The sequence below is a fragment of the Tamandua tetradactyla genome, chromosome 23 (assembly GCF_023851605.1).
Source record: "Tamandua tetradactyla isolate mTamTet1 chromosome 23, mTamTet1.pri, whole genome shotgun sequence".
In the NCBI taxonomy this organism is placed as follows: Eukaryota; Metazoa; Chordata; class Mammalia; order Pilosa; family Myrmecophagidae; genus Tamandua; species Tamandua tetradactyla.
The window spans coordinates 31,100,773-31,114,878 of record NC_135349.1 but is presented as its reverse complement, the minus strand read 5'-3'; the positions used below and the strand labels follow the sequence as shown (position 1 = coordinate 31,114,878).

At 38.5% G+C, this 14,106-nt stretch overlaps 1 long non-coding RNA gene across 1 annotated transcript; it reads right to left on the bottom strand.

Moving 5' to 3' along the window:
• Positions 1–6,256: 6,256 nt before the first annotated feature.
• LOC143666596 (uncharacterized) lies at positions 6,257–12,870 on the bottom strand. The gene is made up of 3 exons (XR_013167693.1): positions 12,555–12,870; positions 7,846–8,002; positions 6,257–7,115 (listed from the first exon to the last, which is right to left on the bottom strand). It is a non-coding gene; the product is annotated as an uncharacterized LOC143666596 (long non-coding RNA).
• Positions 12,871–14,106: the final 1,236 nt, after the last annotated feature.

Sequence of the window (14,106 nt, the reverse complement as noted above, 5' to 3'; positions counted from 1 at the left end):
CATTTATAATTAACGGACAAATTCTCATCTCCTTTCTATATAATCATATGAAATACTTTCCTGTGTTTCTTGCAGTAACTAGCAATCTTGAAATAGATTTTCATGGACACTTGGAAAAAACTCTTACTGTTTTCCCTCCAGAATTTCTGGAGAGAATTTGTTGTGATGGGAAAAGTAGTCACAAAATATTGCATTTTGTATTTGTTCAACTTTGGAAACACACCTCTTATATTCATCAAAAATGTAGTGATGCTATGCCAGGCTTAATTATAGATTAAAACCTCACATCAGTTTATTTCATAACAGATGACCGTGGAGTTTGAGCCAATTTGAGAGAGTAGTGGAGATTTCCTAAACCAAAGCCATCCCAATAGGGTTGATTTACTCTACAAAATCACCAGGATTGAGTTTTTGTTTTTGATCTTGTTTTAAACCAGCATTGTAATCAAGTTTATAACCATTGTGGAATTTTGAATAATATAGGCAACAATTATGATTTTAGAAGACAGAATAATAATAAAAATTCATTTTAGGTCTCATCTTTTTTACCTGATCTTTATTGTTGGCATTACTGTTGATCAAATCCAGTAGTAGCATAGTTTTGGATTTCTGATTCTTCTCTCTTCTTTGTGTTAAGAAAATATTTCCCAAGCTCACTGTTTGTGTAACAGTTCTCATGTTCATCTGGCAAACTAGGAAACGTATCATCAAAAGATATATTAGAATAAAAATATTTAAGTGCCAGATTGTTCACACATATGCAAAGTAAACATTTTCTTAATATGAATAGAAATATTTTGTATATAATATATGTTCATTTTATTGTTATTTGAGGATTCTGGAAGAGAGTCACATTGTTGAAAGAACTTGGAGTAATTTTTAGAAAATATTTTTCATTATTTTGACTCTTTGAATCCTTAAATGAAACATTGAAATTGATAGTATTCAAGAAAAACCAACAATCCAAGTGATTTCTTATTCCTCTTATGAAAGGAAAATTGTTGGTTAGTTTTCTCCCAGGTGTCACATGAATGCACACATACACTCACACACATACACACACACACACATGCGAAAAAGGTAAATGAATTATTTAAAAGGAAAATAAGTAGAGCTTTGTCAACAGAATCAAACCTACATCAAAATCAGATCAACATCATCATCCCTGGAGACAATCCATTCCCTTTTTCAAAGATATATCATGTTTACTTAATTCTACCTCTAATGAAATTAGTAATTCACACTCTTTTGATCTATACTTAATTAAGTGGGAGTTGGAGAGTGGAGAAAATTAATTTTAAATTAATTATTATTTTGACAAAAATATACTGCTATGAAATCAAGGAATGCACAAATAAATTTTATTTACTTCGTGGTTTTATTATTTGAGTATAGTCATTCTTAGTGTATGGCAAATGAATAAATAAGGAAGTATATTGTCTCCAGATAAAGAAATGTCTAAAATTTTAAAAAAAAAAGTCATGGAATCATGTGGTCTAAATTTCTATTACTTCTGGGATAAGTGAAAAACATCATGGATATTTGAATAGGCATTCTCAAATCTTGTATTGTGTTTTGCTGTTTTTCTGGAAAAGAATATTATTAAATTTTATCGCTAATACTTCTTGTAAGTAAACCTTGATATCAAAGCCTGTACAGGATATGATTGAATCAGATGGAAATAAACTAAAATGTCTCCTCACTGCTGGTAGCTGGGGATCCATTACAGTTCATCCTATATCAAAAGCTGTCCCATGTCAGGCAAATTATACTTTTTATTTTCATATATCATTTTTCCTTGCCATCAAGGTGTAGAGAAACTCATAGCCTGAGATCCCCTTCATGAGAAGTATTTTCATATTTTATTATCTAGGGTCCTGGAGAAGTTGCTTCTACCATGGGACCCCACATGGGCTCTCTAGGGAATTTTTATTTTCTGAATCTTTTTACTCATTCCCTGGAATTAAAGCCAAAGGAAAAGGACATGAGGCATTATCAATGTTTCCACTGGAAGTGAAGGAAGAGACTTCTATGTGGCTTCATTAGCTGTCACTGTCTACAGTACTCATGCTTCAAAAGACGACTTCATATTAGAATTAGTATTAGTCAGGTTCTCCAGGGAAACAGAGTTAATGCAAAATTTACATATATTTATTTATACCATTTAGGAGACGTATATATTTCATATAGAGTAACATAATGCATACATGACATATATGTGTCATGGAAATATTATGAGTTTTTTAAGTAGGGAATTGGTTTACGTGACTGTGGAGATGGGCAAGTCTAATTTTTGTTGGGCAAGGTGAAAGCTGGGAACTCCAAAGAAGGTCTTTAATGAATTCCTCAGGAGAACTGTCCAGTTATTTAACTGCTGAAAATTCTCCCTTCTGAATGCTGAAATCATTACTTGTGCTTTTAATAGCTTCAACTGATTGGAAGAGATTTCTCTCATTATTGAAGGCAATCTCCTCAATTGATTGCAGCCATATCAGTGTCACGTGAAATGCAACATATTTGTGGCCACTTTAGAGGTCTTGACTTGCAGGCAACAAGACTTCAGTGACACAAAAGCAGAATTTATTAGGAAAGTAATCAAAAGATTGTTAGAAATGACACATAGTTACATCACCAGGCAGGACAGCACCAAACCCAAAGAGAAGCACTGGGGAATCTCAGAGATAACATTTGACATCTGATTGGGAAAATCCCAAGCAGAGTGTCCTCCTCCCAGAGAAGATTTTCTCAGTCTGCTTACATGCAGTTTATACGTTATCTTTACACAATAGTGGCTGTATTCCAAATAACTTTCATGACAGGGCCCAGGTAGTCTTCTGGTAAACTGGCTTGTGACCAAGAGGAGCTTCTTGGGACTTAGAAAACTTCATCAATTTTTGTCTCTTTCTGAGAAGATAACCAGTCCTCACAGTTGGAGTGCACATTTAAACAATTCAGGACCAAGGTCATGCAATGGCAACATCAGTTGAGCAGAACAAAGTATATAAACTAATTTCCTTTTCATTTGACCCATAGAGTTTGATCTGATCATGATGCAGACCATGGTTATTTGGGAGATAAATTTAGCATATATATATTTTCATTGAAATAAAGGACAAAGCATGAAAATATTTTTGAACAGATACAGATTTTAAAAAGGAAATTATAATAGGTAAAGAAAAAGGAATCCAGAGTGAAGACAAAAGAATCTAGGATAAAGATTATTATCCACATCATCTGGACATCACTCAGCTAGTAGAGCAAATATATATTTTAGAAACAGGTCTATATGTTGTGGAGTGAAACCCAAACAAAAAACATTACCCAACCAGTACAGTATTTTAGTCTCTTCACATGGCCTGGGGCAAAAGCCAGAAAATATCATCCAACTAGTATAGTATTACATTAATAGATTAAGCAGAGTATACAGAACTCCAACTTATGGCCCACACTTTGTAGAGTTTCCCATTAAATGTTTGCCAAAGAGTACAGTGGCATGAGAATAAGCAACAGCGTAAAATGACAGATGCTAGTACTAGGCAGTGTTATTAATATTGAACCCCAGGTACCAGTGAGAGTTTCACCATGACTGGAAAGGGTCTTGGGAAAGAGTATGTATGGCTTTCACTTTTCTTTTTTTCTGCATGAGACAATTATCAGAATTGTCTCATGCATCCATTTGAATTGGCAGGTATAAAGTTGGGAATTAGTTGAAAATGACCTTGAATTCCTCAGGATAATCAAGCAGTTTTTTTCTTTAAGACCTCTAATTGATTAGATGAGGACACTCTTCTCATTGCTGAAGGCAATCTCCTTTGTTGATTGCATATGTAATCAGTCCTACATGCAAACAACTGACTAATGATGTAAATCCATCTATGGAATACTCTCACAGTAACAAACAGGCCAGTGCTTGCTTGACCAAATAACTGCATACCATAACCTATCCAAGTTGACACATGAAATTGACCACCACAGTAGGTTAACATTCTAGGACAAAAAAGATAAGGATAATAGCAGCTGGGATGTGTGCTTTCTTCTGTAATGTAGCATCAAGAGGAATGGGGTCTATTTCAGATTTAGCTTTATAGATCTCTGTGTACTTGAAAGCTTTACAAACACTGGTCAATTTTTTTAGGTCTTAGTGAACTAAAATCACATTGTTAGCAGGGCTGTGTTCCTTTCTAGAGGCACTCAGGGAGAATCCATTTCTTTGCCTTTTCCCATTTCTAGAGTCTGCATAAATTCTGACTCCTGGATCCTTCCTCAATCTTCAAGGACAGAATGTCAAATCCTCCTGACTGTTTTTCCATAGTCACTTCCCCAAGTGACATTGGGTGGGAAAGATTCTACCCATCTAAGGATTCTATGCTTTTAAGATTCTATGCTTTAAAGGATTGGGGCCATCTGAATAAACCAGGAATATCTCCCTATCTCAAGGCAGTATACTTTAATCAGATTTGCAAAGTCCTTTTGCCATGTAAGGTAAAATAATTCCATGTACCAGGGATAGGAAGGTGGATAATTTATTGAGCAATTGTTCTGCTTAGCACAACCATCGAGATTCATTTTTTATTTTCATTATTTATTTATTGATTGATTGATTGATTGATTGATTGATTGCATGGGGAGGTAGGAAGTGAATCCAGGTGTCCAGCATGGCCGGTGAGAACTCTACCTGCTGAGCCACCATGGCCCGAGATTCATTTTTAATTGAAGTTTTTAAATTAAAGTTTAAAATTTCATATATATACCACCCTATTAACACCCTACAATAATTTGTATACTTGTTATAATTTGTGGTTGAAGTAAGGAGAGTTTTTACAGTGATAACATTGAATGTTTACAGATTAAACTCCCCAATAAAAAGACACAGGTTGGCAGAATGGATAAAAAAATATGATCCATCCATATTTACAAGAGACTCATTTTAAACCTAAAGATACAAATAAGTTGATAATGAATGAATGGAAAAAGACATTAATTGCAAACAATAACCAAAAAAGAGCACTCAATAACCAAAAAATGAGATAAAATGGTCTTAAAATGAAAAGATGTCATAAGAGACACTATATATTAATGAAAGTGACAATTCATCAAGAAGAAATAATAATCTTAAATGTTTATGAACCTAATGAGGGTGCTCCAAAGTATATGAGTAAAACACTAGCAAAACTGAAGTGAGCAGTAGATGCTTCTGAAATTATAGTGGAAAGCTTCAACATATCACTCTTTTCAATAGATAGAACAACTAGACAGAATCAGTAAGGAAAGAGAGAACCTAAATAATATGATCAATGATTAGACTAACAGACATATATAAATCATTGCATTCCCAAAACAGCAACATATACATTCTTCTCAAGAGCTCATGGAACATTCACCAGAATAGATCATATGCTAGGGCACAACACAGTTCTTAACAATTTTTAAAAGATTGGAATATTCAAAGAACTTTCTCTGACCACAATGGAATGAAGCTGGAATTCCTGAAGCAACAAAAAACATGCATAAACATTTAGGACAATGCTAAGTGAAATAAGCTGGATATTGTATGATTTCACTAATAGAAACTAACTAGAATATGTAAATTCAGAGTCTTAAAACAAAGGATCTAGGGAACCTAGAGAAATACAGAAGCTAGGGAAGGGGTAGCAGTTAACTACTATGTGCAAAATTGTTAACAAGGGTGAACTTAAATGTTTGGGAATAGGTAGAGGTGATGGTGGCTCATTAGGATAAGAATATTGTCATATTGAACTGAATTTAGTTGACAGGTTTTTTTTGAGTCATATACATATGTCCCCAATTAACACTATGAATATGTTATTTAGGAGATTTGCTTGAACATTATTGATTAGTTTTCCACATTCTTTGTCTCTTCTGAGTCTTTAATTTGATCATTTGGCTTGGCTGTATCTTCTCATTTCTTCATATGATGTGATTTTTTTTTGCTGGTTTCTAGGCATCTGATTTTTTTGTAAGGTTATTTTGAAATTTGGTTTCTTTCCCTTATCTAAGATTGTGTTGTTGCTTGGGTTCACATTCAAGGCCTCCTTTAGTACAGGGTTTCAGGCAGGGTTCAACCTCTTTTGGAAGGCTCTTTGAGAGTGAGCAGAAAGGCAGCTTGACAGATGACACTTTCCCAGTGTTAACAGCAGATGGCAGTGTTGGATGACCTATTCTCCACAACCCTGCCTCTCCCTACAGGGCAGGGCAGACTAGGATAAAGAACAGTTCAAATCTGTGGATCCCAGAAGGCTCCCCTCCATCAAATGTTAGCTCATGACTCTTCTGCTTCTCCCTCTTTTCCTGAGGGCCTCCTCATCTCTTCCAAGTCCAGGTGCACCAGAAGCTACTGGCCAAAGGGGTGGGTGAGGGGTGGTGTGCACTGTGGCAAAGACTTTGCTGGTCGGTACAATATAGCTGGTGGTTCCTATACTCTCCTGGGAAAAAACACCAGGCTGCGGCACTGAAAGGGTCAACTTTATCAGCCAGCAGCCAGCCCATGAGTGCGCTGCACTTTGCCAACCAGTAAGACCCAGGCCAATCAATGTACAGCCACCAGCCTTGAGGGTGGGAGACGGTCACTTGACGTTGCAATGGAGCATCTTTCATTCCATATGTACAAGCAGTCAAATCCTGAGAGTCTTGGTTCCCTGTCACACCAACAAGTGGCCATCACCAGAGGTCAAATTTTCCCTTTTTTCTTTCCATCCTGTTTCTTCTATGATGTTTTTCACTGTCTCCAAGCTTGTATTTCTTAAAGACCTGCTGGGGCCACACGCTGGAAGGAAAGCGGCTTTCACTTTTCATCTATTTTTTTGTAAAGCATTCTCCAAAGAATCTTGATTATCAGAGATATATACACAACATTTTACATTTTTAATGGCACAGGTTTTGCCGTGAACAGCTGTTAGAATTAGCTAAGTCCAGTTCCATTCAGTGGCTCTTGCTATTTGCCACAGAAATCTTTCAGCTGCATCAGTCAGGAATTTAGTACAGATCCAGCATTCAGAGACATTATGCATTCAGGCACAGGGATAAACCCATGATGTTAGACTAGTAGTTCTTCCTCTGGCAATCATCTACTTGAAGATGATGAAATTGTAACATACCTGTTCATGAAGAAAAAGTTGATTAGTGGGCAAAATTTCTGCATTGTCCTTTCCAGCATAAGTTATTACCACTGTATTAATAATTCCCTCTGCTATTGCCTTGGACTATCTTGATTGTTTGACTTTAGAGCTAATTTTGATATTAGTAGAGTCATCATCATTCATGCTAATGGAGTGGAATTCCTTATAGGTCAGTTATGTACATGCTGCAATGTAGTAAATTAATTATCCTTCCAATTTTTATATGAATTTTGCTTCAATTTTACACAATTTTCTTTTAATATGCCATTCATTCATTCAATCAACCAAGAAGCTTATATATAATAAGGAACATGATAAATTAATTCTAAATTATTTTGGTAGCAGTAATGATCTATTTTCTTTAAAATGTGACCCATTATCACTTGGAATTTGTAAAGGGGGTCCATAAATCTGTGTAATAATATCTAAGGTTTTACAAGTATTTCTTTGAGTGGAATGTTTGTATGCACAGGCAACAAGCACCCCAGAGTAGGTGTCTATAAAGGTACATATATATTGACACCCTTTATTATGAGGCAGGGGTCCAATATAATCAATTGACCATATTTGAGTAAGGATAGTTCCTCTTGCCAGTTCTCCTGTTACTATTTTCAGTATTATTTGTAAAGCACAATTTTTACAAATTTCACATTGATTTTTTAATCTGATTTAAAATAAAGGTAAGACAATCCCTCTGGTTTGTACCCACCTGTACATTGCTTCTGCACCTAAATATCCAGATAGTCAATGCACCCGTTGTACAAGACTGGAGTCTTCTTTAGTAATAGTATTAAAAGAGATTTTTGAAAAGGCATCTGCAGCAGCATTATGTTCATATTCACATTAATTTAGGGTCGACTGGACATCTACATGAAAAATAGATGCGTTAGTACATTGAACAATTTCCCATATTTTCCCATGTTTTTCCCCATAATTCCCTTCCATTTATTTCCCAATTATATTGTTTCCAGATGAGCATCTAAATAGTTAATCCATTGGTCTGCCTATGAATCAGTAAATAAATGACATTTACCTTCTTTTTCTTGCATTAATCTAAGTTGCATTGCTTTTTGTTATGCCAATTGACTGCTAACTTTTCGTCCTGTTGTTTCTAGAGTAACCTTAGTTTGGGGCTTATAAGAGACAGTGTTTCATAATCATGTCTGCCCAATACATTTAGCTGTTCCATCAGTAAATTATGCATGTTTGTTTTGCTAGGAGGAAAGGGAACCATACCCGTGACCCCATTGTAGGGGACACATTTGATTAACCTTTGGTTCTGGCAAAGGATTGTCATTATCATCACCAGTATCCACCTGTTCATGTAAATTGGTGACTCCTCCTTTCCCTGCCTTGGTTCTATTCTCTATATACCATTTCCATTTTATAGTTCTGGCCTCTTGTGCATGCCTTATTTTGTGAGATACAGGGTATCTCATTATCCAGTTCATAATAGGAATCCCATGGCAAAATCCATTTTTGATGTCCCTCACTGTCATGAACCCATCCTATTTAGCATTTTAAGTATGCCAAATGGTAGAGAGCAGAGATTACTCTGTGCTCTCACTACAAGTTGCCTACAAATCTGGAACTGAAATATTGTCATATTAGAATAAAATAACCTCTCCCATAGGGAGAAAACATATGTTAGTGATTCATTCAAATCTATTTAGAAAATCAAAACATGAGTTCAACTGCTTCGATGTGTCCATTGGAACACATAGAGCCAAGGGATAACTGAAATATGGAGACAATTAGGCCATACTGCTTCAGATTCTTCATTCACTAGTTTTCAGTCTTTATAGGCACATTCAATAAAGAGGTATTTTATATCAGAACAGAGGAATATTTTTTGGGAAAATAGGCCTCACTGTATAAGCACTGCTAAAATTATCTCAGCAATATCATTGCACCTGAAGAATAGGCCAACTCTAAGAAAAATGTGAAACAAAAACTCTAACGCCTGATAATAGGTACAAGATTTGAAATGCTGCCTAAATTGTTTAACAAGGTGAGATTCAATAAGTTAATCTTTAAGCTTTAAAATTTTATTCAACCATTTGAACTCTTGTAATAAGCACATAGATGTTCATTTAAAATTTTTCCCTTCTATCTGTAATAATTGTACTTGCTTTCTAAGGAAATCTATGGAATTGAAGGAAATCAAATTCCAAGTGTAGACAGTATTCCAAAATACCATTAAAAAGAATTATTTTTCATTAGACAATAGTCTCTTATTTCCTGAGCTATGCCACCACTAGAGACAACAGAGAGTCTCAACTGGCACAAGAATAGCATAAGTAAGTTTTCATTAAAAAGGTTTGAAAGTCAGCCTCAATATAGAATAAAATATGGTTAAATTATTTTTGTTCTTTGTTTACAACCTATTTTAATGGCCTCTAGTCAATAAAATGACCTGTTACTACTACTTTTACATGATGTCTTCCAATATCCTTCATGTGTTTGCTACACCCGTGTTTCTTCTGTAGCAGTTTCAATCTTCCATCTCCAAGTAAACTTTTAGTCTTTCATCTCCACCTAGATCTACTGCATTGAGCATTTGGGAGTCTGTTCACATTCAGTTGATATATTCTAATGGAATTAATATAGTTGTTAATATATGTTAAAATGCCTGTAATAGATTGTAAAGCATATTTAAGTCTCCTTAAATTCACTCATCTTGCACCCCATCAACATCTGGACTTATCCATGATCCAGGCACCAAAATGTGAATGACCAAAGGTGGGAGACTCCAGGACACTGCTTCAAGCTGTTTCTCATTGTCTATTCTGAATGACAGTGTCTGTGAAATTTAATGCTCCAGATAGCATATATGTTGACACCATTGTTGGCCCTCCCCAAAATAAGAGGAGTCTTTGCTGGGGAGACATTTCCATAACATCCACCCATCCCTCATTGCTTTCTAGTTTATCAAACCACTGCAGCTCTTGGGTTCTGGGCACTGTCCATGGATATGACCTTAGCTAGAGTTGTCTTCAGGCTTGCACCAAAGAAAGGGAGACTGTGATATCATAAGGGACTCAATTAAAAATGCTAATAAGTAGGCTACTTTTTCTGATGAGATAGATATCTATGATTTTCCAATGAAACCTTATGGGTCACTTGTAAGAATTGCAGCCTCCTTGAGTATGAGCTCTAAGGTACAAAATGAGACAGCTAGAGTATGGAGATGTGCATAAATAGACTTGCTCCAGGTTGGCACTCAGTAGGTTCTGTAGACCTTGCTGAAATAAGTGTCATTCCTTTGCACGAGAAAGTTCACTTGGGTAGAAATGGTCATTAACCAGGACATGGGGTGGGTGATAGAGGTTCTTGTTTGAATTGAACCTGCAGGACGTACTCATAATTAATAGATTTTCATAAAATGCCAACAATTTTGAAGCTGATAAGTGTAAGGTCATGGAGTAGGGAGCTGCAAAATTCTGTTTTTCCACATAAACATTGGAAACAAGCTGCTATTGTCAGAATTGAATGTTTCAGACGTCTGGAAAATAGTATAAGATTTACACTAACCAAGAGAATGCTGAATCAAGAAAAATTGCACTTCTAATGCAGGTTCCTGATTTTGGAGGGATAACAGCAGACCTTATTTGTAAATCAGGAAACATAGATGTCTGCTTCAACCCATCTAATGGCTAACTGAAGGACTGACTCTAGATGTACTTCTTTGTATTCCCTTTTCCAGAACTCAATATGGGCTAACAAGGGGCAAGCTTGACTACCAAATTAATATACAAGAACAATCAAACTGCAATATTCTGGAGTTTAATATTATGGTTGAGACATAAAATAGATCATCTTATTGAATCAGCATATGCTATGGAGAATTTCTTTGGGGAAAATTTTTATTTAGGTATTACCCATATTGCAGAGAATTTAGAAAGTTATGTATATGATGAGTAATGCACAAGCTTAGACAATGCTTGAGTGATACTTGGAAACTTCAATATATCACTCGAATAATGGGGTGGTCTTGCAAAAAAAATAAACTAAGTCTAAATAATCTATATACAGATATATATGTAGAATACCTACGCATCAACAACACAATACAAATTCTTCTCAAGTGAATATTGATCATTTTCCAGATTAGATTGCATGTTAAGCTGTAGCACAAGTCCCAATATATAAAAAAAGCTTAAATCATCCAAGTATCTTATCCAACAGCAATGAAATGAAGCTAGAAATCAAAAACAGAAGGAAAACACAACTTTATGAATATTTATCAATTAAAAAACTATTTAGAATGACAAATGGGTTAAATAAAAAGCACAAAGGAAATTGAAATTGAACAAAGACGAAGAAAACATGGAATTAGGTAGCATACAGAGAGAAATTTATAACTGTATATGCCTATGTTAAGCAAAGAAGGAAAATCTTAAATCCATCACGCAACTTCACATAGTTAAGAACTAATAAAAGAAAGGGAAATTAAACACATTATTAGGAGACGGTAAGATATAGTAATAATTTCAGTGGTGATAAGTGGAATTGAAAATATTAAAACATTAGAGGGAATCAATAAATCAAATATTGATTTTTGAAAACATAAATAAAGTTAATAAATTTCAGCAATACTAACCACGATAAATGAGAAAATACACAAGACACAAAAACTTAAATCAGAAATGAAAGTGTTGGAATTATCATCAACATTTCAAAAATATAAAGGATGATAAGAGAATACTTAAAAAGTATATACCAAAATCTTAGATAATCTAGAAGAAATGAACAAAATTCTATAAAAAAGCAAATTAACCAAACTTTTTCAATGTGAAATAGAAAGTCACAGAGAATAATGCAGCCCAGCGCAGTTCGGGCCTCAGTCGGCCCCATGCCCCCTCCTGCCACACCCTCTCACGTCCCTTCCCCTCCGCAACACACCCCAGTTGCCAGCCGCTGCCTGGGCCCTCCTGCACTCCCCAACCCACTATGTCAAACCGCCACCGCCCCCTACTGGCCGATTGGTCCAACCTTCCTTTGCGCAGCCGCCCTTGACCCTCCCAGGCACAGTGGGCAGGCTGCCCTGTTCGCCCAGGACCCCGCTGGGGGCTGCAGTGGCAGGAGCGCGCCAGGCCATTCCAGGCGAGGGGAAGGAAGAAGCCTGAGGTATGCTCGACCACCCAACAGCAGGCATCTTTTCTGCACCTAGCTCGTCGCCTCTCCACCATCCCCTCCCCTCGGATCTGTCTGGTCCCTCCCATCTCGGCCAGCCACCCCGCGCATCCTTCGCTCCCTGCGCCCCTACAGTTCTTGCCCATGGACTTCCTGGGATGGGCGCAGCAGCTGTTGGCTGCGAGGCTCCGGGTTCGGACCTCGCCAACGACTCGCCCGGCAACCTAGTCTTGGGGCGGGGAGGTCCCACCCGGCAGGCTACCCCACATTCCCTTCACATACACTCTTTGTGCGCCACGCTTCCGGTCTGCTGAGCAGTCTGGGCGACCTCGGGGCTCTGATGCTCTCCTCTTTGGCGGGAAACGGCGGCCATCACCAGAGATCAGCGTTAGAGGGCTGGTCGCTCCAGGGTTGGAGCTGGCAAGGCAGATCGGGTCTGGCCAGGCCGGAACGCCAGGACTGATTGGAAAGGCGGGGCTCCGGAGCCTGCCTGAGATTTCCTTAGAAGACACCACTGCTGCCACCGCTGCCAACGCTGCCGCCGCGGCCACTGCTGCTGCTGCTGCTGCTGCCGTCAGGGCCGGGTGGTGGTCGGATCTGCAGGCACAGCTTCGAACACCGCGGTCCCTGTCCACTGACCCATGGTGACCTGCGTTTGTGACGTAGAGGCTATGACCCGTGCGTTTGCGGCCAAGACAGGGGTGCATGTTGCCCCACACTGTGCAAACAGCCCAGGAGTCCAGGCCCTATCGCCGCCCACCCACAGTTTTGTGGGACGTCTTGGATCGCCTTGCTGGCCGTGCTGCAGTCATGAAGGTGATGGGTGGGGCGAGTTCTGGGTGGGATGGGTCCCTGGGATGCTTCAGTCTGACGGTCTGGCTGTTTGTTGGGCTCCAGTTTTGGCTTGTCTTGGCGTGCTCAGGGTTTGCCAAGGGGCTCAATGCACCCCAAGCACTGTGCATGGAAATCCGAGGGCCAAAGGAAGATGGCAGAGAGGATTGGAATGGGAGGCTTATTGTCCCAAATGTTTGGGGCCTTGGATTATCGAATTTCACTTTAGCGGACAGCCTAGGTGTCCACCATGAGTTCAGGGAATCCTCAATAAGGTGTAAGATCTAGTTAGTTGGTCCAGGTCACCTTGATGCATTGATAAATTCACTGAGCCATTTGGGCCGTGTACAAACATATGTTACCGAGGTCCCCCTTGTGAACTGGGGTGAGAGGAGATAATACGCACCATCCCCATGTGGAAAACCTCTGAAATTCTCCCAAGCACGTGAGAATGGCAAAGTTTATGGGCCAAGTACTGGTTCTTGGAATGCGTCCCTAGGAACCTGATTCCTGAAATGGATAGGCTAGGCATCCTTCTGATTAGTCCTGAGAGTCACCCCCAAAGGGTGTCTTTTGCTGCTCAGATGTGGCCTGTCCTCTCTAAGTCAGTTCAGCAGATGAGCTCCCCACCGTCACCACCTGTATGGGACATGACTCCCAACTGTGTGATTCTGCGAGGAAACATGGGGCACCAATCTCTGCAGGAGCCAGCGCCCAGCATCATGGGCTTGAGAAAATCTGCTTGAGCGCTAGAGTAAGAGAGTGCACAGACAAAGAAAGGTTCAGTAGCTGAGAGATTTCAAAGAGAGAATAGATCTTAACCTGGAGGTGTTTCTGATGCATTCTCTGGAATCCCATTTTCCCTTCGTGGCATAGTGCGTCGCTGGTGGGTACTTTCTTCCACTGAGGAGGGATGCTCCAGTGGCCTTGATTCTGGAAAATGATCAACCTAAGGATGTCAATGTTACAATGTGACGGTGTGATAGTGAGGACCTTCTCTCCG